This window comes from Ornithodoros turicata, chromosome 4, assembly GCF_037126465.1.
Source record: "Ornithodoros turicata isolate Travis chromosome 4, ASM3712646v1, whole genome shotgun sequence".
NCBI lineage: Eukaryota > Metazoa > Arthropoda > Arachnida > Ixodida > Argasidae > Ornithodoros > Ornithodoros turicata.
The window spans coordinates 39747983-39756514 of NC_088204.1; the positions used below are offsets into that span (position 1 = coordinate 39747983).

General features: G+C 47.2%; 1 non-coding gene across 1 annotated transcript; it reads right to left on the reverse strand.

Annotated features, from left to right (window-relative positions):
* Positions 1-3328: 3328 nt before the first annotated feature.
* Trnav-gac (transfer RNA valine (anticodon GAC)) lies at positions 3329-3401 on the reverse strand. The gene has a single exon. It is a non-coding gene; the product is annotated as a tRNA-Val (tRNA).
* Positions 3402-8532: the final 5131 nt, after the last annotated feature.

The window sequence follows — 8532 nt, forward strand, 5'->3', positions numbered from 1 at the left end:
TTTTTTTCGTGGTAACGAGTAACGGTATTTAGTTCCTTTTTTTACGGTAACCTGTACATGTCTGATAGATTGTAACAATCTTTAGGGATTCAGTATGACAAAACTCCTCCGCGTCGGGGATTCCGATCGGGTCGAGGATTGCAGCTCCGTGGATTTTATGCGCAAAATCTATCCACGCGCTGACGCGGTACTTCCCCCCGCTCCCGGTAACAGCGAACAGCTGCTGCTGATATGCAACGACAAGGTTGAGTACATCATTCATTACGCGCTGCTTCGCAGTTCATTGTAGATTGACATGAGGGTGAGGAAAATTCACCAAATTCTAAAATTTCCTCTGGCACCATTTCTGCGTCCCTACATCGAGGGCAATGTTGCCAGACGCGTTGGCTCAGGCACGACGTTCGAAAAAAAATTCTATAAAATCTCAAATAATGCAGCCTTCGGAAGAACGCCTTTAAATAAATTTAATACGCGAGATGTTCGAGTAGCCTTCGATGAGGATACGGCGAGTCGTCCTGGGAGTCGGGCGTGCGTGAGAGTGGCAATTTTGTCCCCCGATTGCGTCATGTACGAAATGCGCAAATGAAAACATCGGCTTTACGATTTTAGAACTGAGTAAATTAACCATGTATTCATTCTACTACGAGACCCTGCTGAGTAAGTTCACTTGTCCGGTGATAACCTGCACTTTGACACGGATTCTCTTATGCTCGGCCTATTCTAAAAGGACTACGAAGATCAGATGCTCAGAATCCTTTTTGTTGTTGTCAGACTCACTCAAGCTGGCATCCCTGGAAAGAAAATCCTTCTTATTCAGAAACAAGGACAGTGAATTGACTTCTGCATACCGCATAACTGCTAATACATACTTACGACATATCTCGCCATCCTAATGAGTTACCGTGGGTGTCATGACTGCAGTCAGATTTTCTGGGCGACGCCGTACAGCTTGAGAACATGAAAAATGCCAACGTTACAGGTGTATTCCACAGAAGCACGTCAGCTATATGGAAAACGGTGTCTCTCCACCGATGTGCGGAACAATGAACAACGTACATCAACCACAACGGTGTAGCAAGCGAACTATTGCAACTGTATTGTGAACGACATCAGACACCCAATATGGAAGCAACAACCTGTCATACGCAGGTTAACAGGTGAAACATGACGAAAAGTAACCCTGAGACTCAGTAACACACAGATAACCAGAACAAATTATTGTCAACAACTTTTCCTGATTGTCTGTGTGTTTTGATTTGAATTAAGCCTCTGTCATTTGAACCAAGCACATACTTACACATCAGTATCAGAGTGAATCTTGCTGGATGCGTATCTTCCGTAATGTGTTTCAACGCCACTACACTGCGTAATCTGCTGCAATTGCTCTGTCGTGAGCATCCATGTAGTTCCTCTGTAACGTTGTGCATCAAATTCTGGGTTCTGCGCTGGGTAGAAATCCAAGCTTGGCAATGTGATATCACCCGCTTCAAAGAAAGAGAGCGATCGGCTTATCATCATTTCGGAACGGTTGTCGTGAACACCTTCCGATGATGTACTAAAACTTGTTGTTCGGCAGTATGGCATACTGCCTTTCAACGAAGTCTTCGTCAGATGACGCCTCGCCGAGCATTTCGCCAACATGGGCATCAACAAGTTTCTTTCGTTTCCTTTGGAGCTGGCGTGATGAGCTTCCTCTCCCAGACAATCGTGAAGATTGCAAACCTGCTGAGTAAGTTCAACCCGTGCAACCCGTGAATCAATACATGGCCTACTGAAACCACCCACCTCGCGAACCATTTTAGCGACCACAAATCAATACCCATCACGCTTAAATAAATTTGTCTACAGTCTTTCTTTCGGCCTCATTTCACCACACTTACAGCTGACGCTGAATTTCGTGTTACACCAGTTGTAGCCGTCCTGTAATTATTTTGGCCTTTTCTTGAGTGCACTGAGGGAAATAAATACACCAGGTTAGAAGAAGCAATAAAGAAGTATCTTGAAAGGAACTCACTGCTATCATTGCGCTGGAGCTGTAGTCTACGATCGATTTTCGCTGAAACGTGAGAGAAAAATAGTTTACGTACATCACGAGGTCCCCTTCGTTCAGGCATACCCAATTTGATGCTTGGCCGACGAAGCTTGGTCATCGTAGTCTCTTCTTTTCTTGAGGCCGTCATAGTTCAATAGGTCCAGGAAACAGGCAAAACGAGGCAGAGCAGACAAGCCAGAGAGGTATCCCTAGAAAGTTTGCAGAAGAAGCTTCTTCTTCGGAATGTGGTTTACTGCGCGCAATATCTTATGTGGTCTTTACCTGGTCCATACCTGGTCTACTTGAATAAAGCGCTCAACAGAGGCTCACACAAAACGTTCTTTTACGAAACATTCAGTACAGGAAGACACTATCGATATTATCAGGTTTGCTATCAGATTGTCTTCGATATATATTAATTGTGGCCGAGCGTGGCGCCATGAGATCTAAATTATCATGTACCAAGTCCCAACATCTGAGCACGACTCTAACACTCCAATGACTTCCCTGGGTACGGGACACTGATCTTGGAGTTTGATGGCAATGCGACGGTCATTAGCTTGTGAGAAACCAAGTTTTCCGGGCGTTTTGGAGGTTATCATGGCACATGTAGTCAGCCGCTGATAACGAGCTTAGGGCCAGCTCTCACTCGGCGGCGCCCAACGCAACGTCGTGAGCGGACGGCGGAAATAGACGCCCATTTCCGGCATTGGGAGAGGAGAGACGTTGAGCCCAAAAAATCTGCCATGCTGAACTCATTTCACGAAGTCGGCGAGAGCTGCCAAGAACGATATACTGGTGACCAGCAAGGTGACACAGAAAGGCCACGCCTCCTGATTTTTCGTCTGCTTTGGACATGGCTTTGGACGACGGAATGCCACTGTGGTGGGAACATGAAAGTTGTGGGCTCTGACGGGGCGGCGGAAATGCGCCTCTACTTCCGCCGTCCACTCACGATGTCGCGTCAGGCGTCGCCAAGTGAGAGCTGGCCCTTACTCTGTCTTGCCAGGTAAGATGTAGAAAGAGGGGGCGTGGCCTCATGCTTAGAGCAGAACGTCGTGCCGTACCCTGTCTTCGGGACTTTTTTTGCGGGCTGTGGGCTTTTCGGGCGTATCGTGTCTTCTCGTGGAGTTCTGCTATTACTGCGTTGATTGGGCGGCCTGTTTTGAAAGACACTAAATCGTGTTGCTGCTTTCGTTTGGTGTGTATTCTCCTTAGCGGGCGGGGACCGCCCTGGGCGCCTAACAGAAATCTGAAACAAAGGCATGTTGAAAGATGAAAGTCACTGAAAAGGTTAGCCAGCTGTAGGGATCGAACCCACATCTTCTGGATTGTCGGTCCAGGGCTCTACCAATTGAGCTAAGCTGACACGCCTCTCCAGCGACTTTCGGGGGGCGTCATCTGAAGGGACGACAAACCAGCCACTCACTCTCACTCAACCTCCTTTCACTCTTACATTTTTGCTCACTCATACACACATTCATACGACGGAAATCGACGCAAGCGGCACCTGTTGTATCTTCTCCTGTTCTTCACCTTCACCTTCTCTTCACCTGTTGGCATCTCTTGTTCAAAAGGCATGTTGTTGCGTTGTTGTATTGTACGAGACATAGACGAGGAAGTTGCATGAAGAGGTCGTGGATCGTGGCGTATTGCACCGCAATCTTGGGTCCTTGTTCTAACTCTATGCAGCACCGTCAATGCCTGCACTCATTCTATGTGTTCTTGACGTCTACTAACCTGCTTGAACTCCTCTGACCTCAGAGCCTTTGCCATGAATGCGGAGATGTGATCTTCACAGCACTACATCTGCAGCGGCCGACCGGATGAACTACTATCCCCATCAGTTAAACGCACCCGCGTGTGTGATATCTCATTTGCTTGTGTCACGTGTGTGTGTGAGTGTGTATGCCTCACCTTTTTCATCGTCACCCCACCCATATATTAACCCACATGCACTGAGGTATGGTACAGCTTCGTCCAACCTTAACTTGAACACGGCGCAGGCCTACGGAGCAAGAGGGACGACACCCTAGCGGCTCTAACTGGAATTAACGGGGCAGAGCGTTGAGGGCTGTCCTACTCGCGTCACGGAGGTGCCCGTCTGAGAACTGGTGCTCTGCTTCGAATGGGTGCTGACTTTTACGTGGATATTTGTTATCTACACATCGTTCCAGTCTGTTCTGGAGATTGCTGCGGGCGATTCAAATCTTCGCCATCTGATCAGTGATTGTCCGCGCCGTTAGCACCCACGTTAACAAACATGTCATTGGTATGCGTCATATTGCTGAAGGTCATGCATTACATTGTCAATGTCATTGTCAATGTCATACATTGATTGGAATTAAACAATAGAGTGAAAGCAATGGGATAATAATACACGTGACTGCATGGTGCTGGAAAAGATTGTTGCTTAAAGCACCACATTCCGCGCCACGTTGTATCATATGTTCGCGATGGCCAACCGGTTGGCAAGCTTGTTCCATTCTCCCAGTGATTCCCCTTGTATCGCTGTCGATAATACATGCTAACGAAGAAGTTGAACATGTTAACTGAATAATGTGGAGTAGCCGGCCTTCTTATGAGCGCTACCGTTTATTACCCGAGGATGAGCAGCTTGCTATACGTCGAAATAATTTATGCTTTGTAATAAAGCTTTGTTGAACGTCGTAAGAATGGAATTTTCCATGCGACATCATAATGTGGTTACTCGCTCGCATTATTGACATATTCACTGTCCATTACCACTTCCATGCTGCTTCAAGAATAAATCAGGTTCGTTATGCGACTGAAATGATCTTGCAGCGCTTGAACGCACAAAGCCTCTCCCGCGCAATTAATAGCAAGGAAACGGCAGTTTTGGGGCAACTAATGTCGCTTCACAGCGATCAGCGATATCAGATGGCACAAGGTCACGTAATCACTACGAACAAGCTGAAGCGTTGCGTCTCCTATCACTGCCCGTTCGAAGCGGTGCACCAGTTCTCAGACGCGCACCCCAGTGATGCGCGTAGGACAGCCCTCAACGCTCTCTCCCGATAATTCTAGTTAGAGCCGCCAGGGTGTCGTCCCTCTTGCTCCGCAGGCCGGCGCCGTGTTCAAGCTAAGGTTGAACGAAGCTGTACCCCAATTGTTGCGTTGAATCACCTCATCTCATCGTCATTCATGTAGTAGTTGTTGTTGCTCGTGGATCGCGGCGTCACGCTGCGCGGAACATTGCCACGACAGGCCTGCTTAAGACATGCTGTCAGAAGATGGAACTTGTAAAGTCCTCGAACCACTTTTGCTTAGAGGGAACCTTGAAGCAAGTTTGAAACTTTCACTTCTACCTATTAGAAATACGAAAACTGGTCCTCGAAGGATATGCTTCGTCTCATAGAACATAAATCGAGTGACAACATGACAGAAGTGTTGATGCTCGCGTGCATATCCGTCGTCATCGTTTTCAAACACACTCCCACAGCCACTGTCATGAAGACGACAAAGTGTGATGAAATACAAAACGTAGGGTGACATAACGAACAACAGACACCCAATGGAGCCCTTCCGATGAACTACGGTATGATCCCTCACTGACCCCCCCTTGTCCTGTCAAAATAAATAGACTCCCCTCTTTCTGGCACGCTATATTGGTGAACCATGCAGCTGCGTTGTAAGATAATCTGCTAGTTACGGAACAGGCTACGGCCTAAACGGTGCAGGCTACTGGACAAAACCCGAGTCTGGCTCCAGATTGGTGTCACACAGAGGCACTTACAAAGCACTATTATCAGTTATAGCAGGTGCACCAGTTAGACAGCTCGCAAGTCGTATGGAAAACACCTCACGCGAGACGAAATCGGGGCTTTTCGCTTGTGCTGATGAAGACACCGTTGCAAAATAGAGTGACGTCGGGAACAATTATTCCTACGAAGCATGATCGGAAGTAGTGTAGCATGAACAGACGTGCGATGTTTGATAACTCCGTCTGAGATAACCTCGCAAGGGTTCGTAGGCTTCCGCCGATGTACATGACGGCCAGGGCTACGGCCGAGGTACAGGCCCCGACAAGAGTTTACGGAGCACGCGAGCGGTGTATTTTCTCCTTGGTGCGACGCCCTAGCGGCAAGCGGAAGCGAGCTTGTTCACTCGTTCAGAGGGGTGGAGGAGTGCGCCGGCAGCGACACCAATTCAAACCACCTTTCTAGCTCATTCAATCTATACCGAAACTACCGCAGTGTGTCGCTACCAGCGCACTCGCTCACCCCTCTGAACCAGTATACTAGCCCATTTCTGCTCATCGGTAGTTCGCCGGTAGTTCACCGCTCGTGTGTTCCGTAAACCCTTATCGGGACTTGTACATGATGGCTGTAAAGCCCGGGTTTGAGTTAACGTCTCCTTCTCCGATGAGGTAGAGGAAACTTCATGATTTTTCTGGTGTCTCAGGTGTCCGCATTCTTCTCTAGTGCTTCCACCACACTATTTTTTTACCCCCACCCATGTCAGTCGAAGTACCCATACCCCTATTACGCCCCTTCAACGAAAATCTTATGAGAATTGAGTGTAAATTGCCCGTAGGCAGGTAATATATGAGGTTAGGGTGTGCTAGGGGTTTAGAATGTGCATCATCTATGAATCACCGTACTGGTAGTGTGAGAATCTATGTGCAGACCGTTTGAAAACGTCGTTACTGGATTTGGCATGATACAGCATGATGTTCATGCTCAGCAGAAATAAATAGACGGTCGAGAACATCACAGTTTTGTGTGAAAAACACTCTCCAAGGTAAAAATAAGGACATAAAAACCCGTGAACTGACTGTCTTGAATCGCTATTGCCGGAAACTTGTACATTGTTCTTCAACACGTTCCACGTTGCTGAACATAGCTGGCATTAACTTTCAATTGCGTACACTTATGTAAGGCAAAATAAGTGGGGCAAATGCTCGATAATGTTCTTGAGAAGTGGATTGAGAAGATAATTTTGCTGTGTTTCTGATTCTCCCTGCATTCTGTGAAGGTTTCGTAACAATGTAAACAAATCACTTTTGAGAGGTATGTGTGGTACCGGTGTACAGTGGGCAAATTACATTACTCAGCAAGTTTGTGAGGGATAGACATCATAAAGCATTTTGAATTGAAATTCCATTTTAAATCGACCAAGGTCCGCCGGTGACATTTTTTTTCAGTTAAAAAAAAAAAAAACACGTTGGAGACGACCTTCAGTGAAGACGAAAGCAGGTACCCGGAGCTTCCTGCGATCAACCAGTCCACAGATGGAGAGATTCTTTTTCTCGCAACTTTGCAGCCTTACTGACGCAATTGCATTAGCGTCGCAACCCTCAGAGCTGGCACACGTGAAGTCTGGGTACTCTAGTATACCTGTACGGAGTGCAAACGGTCACACTTTCAAGGAGGCTGAAGAAAAATGCCGAAATCAGCAGAACCGGCAAAAATGGCACGTGTTTTAGCGCTTGTAGCTCCTCGAAGGCAGGTCGGATCCCCTAAATGAAGTACATTTTCAATGCGCATATTTTCTCTATCGTTCAATATATAGAACAGATTTCTACCACGTTTTGTTGCAGAATGAGATGTCAGTAAAGTTAGGTGAGAGCAGAAAATTGCCGACGTTTGGTAGGGCATACGCCAGCTGCTGCAATACGAATTCCAATAATTTTGCGGTTACTGAAGACTAACGTATCCCCTAAATGCAGCTGCAAAAATATGTTGCACTAAGTAAAAATACCAGGTGTTAAAACATTAGGCTAAGGGAGCATGCTGCTACCCTGACGGGTACCCCGTCTGGTCACTTGTCTGTGCATTGTAGCACGTGTGACTGTTCTCCAAGATTCTCGGAGACGAGGATAAGAGGCCGTTGTTGTGACCAGCGTAACAGTGCAAAGTGAGCAACAGTGTGCAAGTCACGCTTCTATCACTTTGTATGATAACAAAGCAAAATCCCTAAGAATGTGGGATAATGAGAAGGATGATGAGTGCGTGGATGACGTATTAGTCGTGTGAGTGTGGTATATAAAGACAACAACAACAACAACTTTACTCATAATGATGGATGGGGAGTTTCATCGCCAGGGGCGATACTCTACCCCATTGCTGGTGATGATGCGAGGAATGAAATATTGAGCCCCTTCACAATATGGATCGAAGTCCTATGGTATCCAAAAAGGTGAAGAGAGCTTTGAGGGCAGAGCGTTGGTGGGCTGGATGTGGCCAGGGACCAAGCAATTTTGTGAGAGAGAGAGGGGGCGAGAGTACAGCTCGTTAAGGGATCCGGAGAGTACGGTTCGGGAAGGTTGATAGTGTGAGCAACTGAGAAGAATGTGCTCTAGATCTCCTACAGCACCGCAGTGACTTCATTGGGGAGAGTCAACTTGTCTCAAGCGGTAACGTCATTGCGCTGTAAAAGCCAGATCGAGGCGCATGCGATGAACTAATGCGGCATCTTGACGAGAGGTATGTCGAGGCATGCGGGAAGCGATCGCTGGATCAACTCTGCTCAGCATG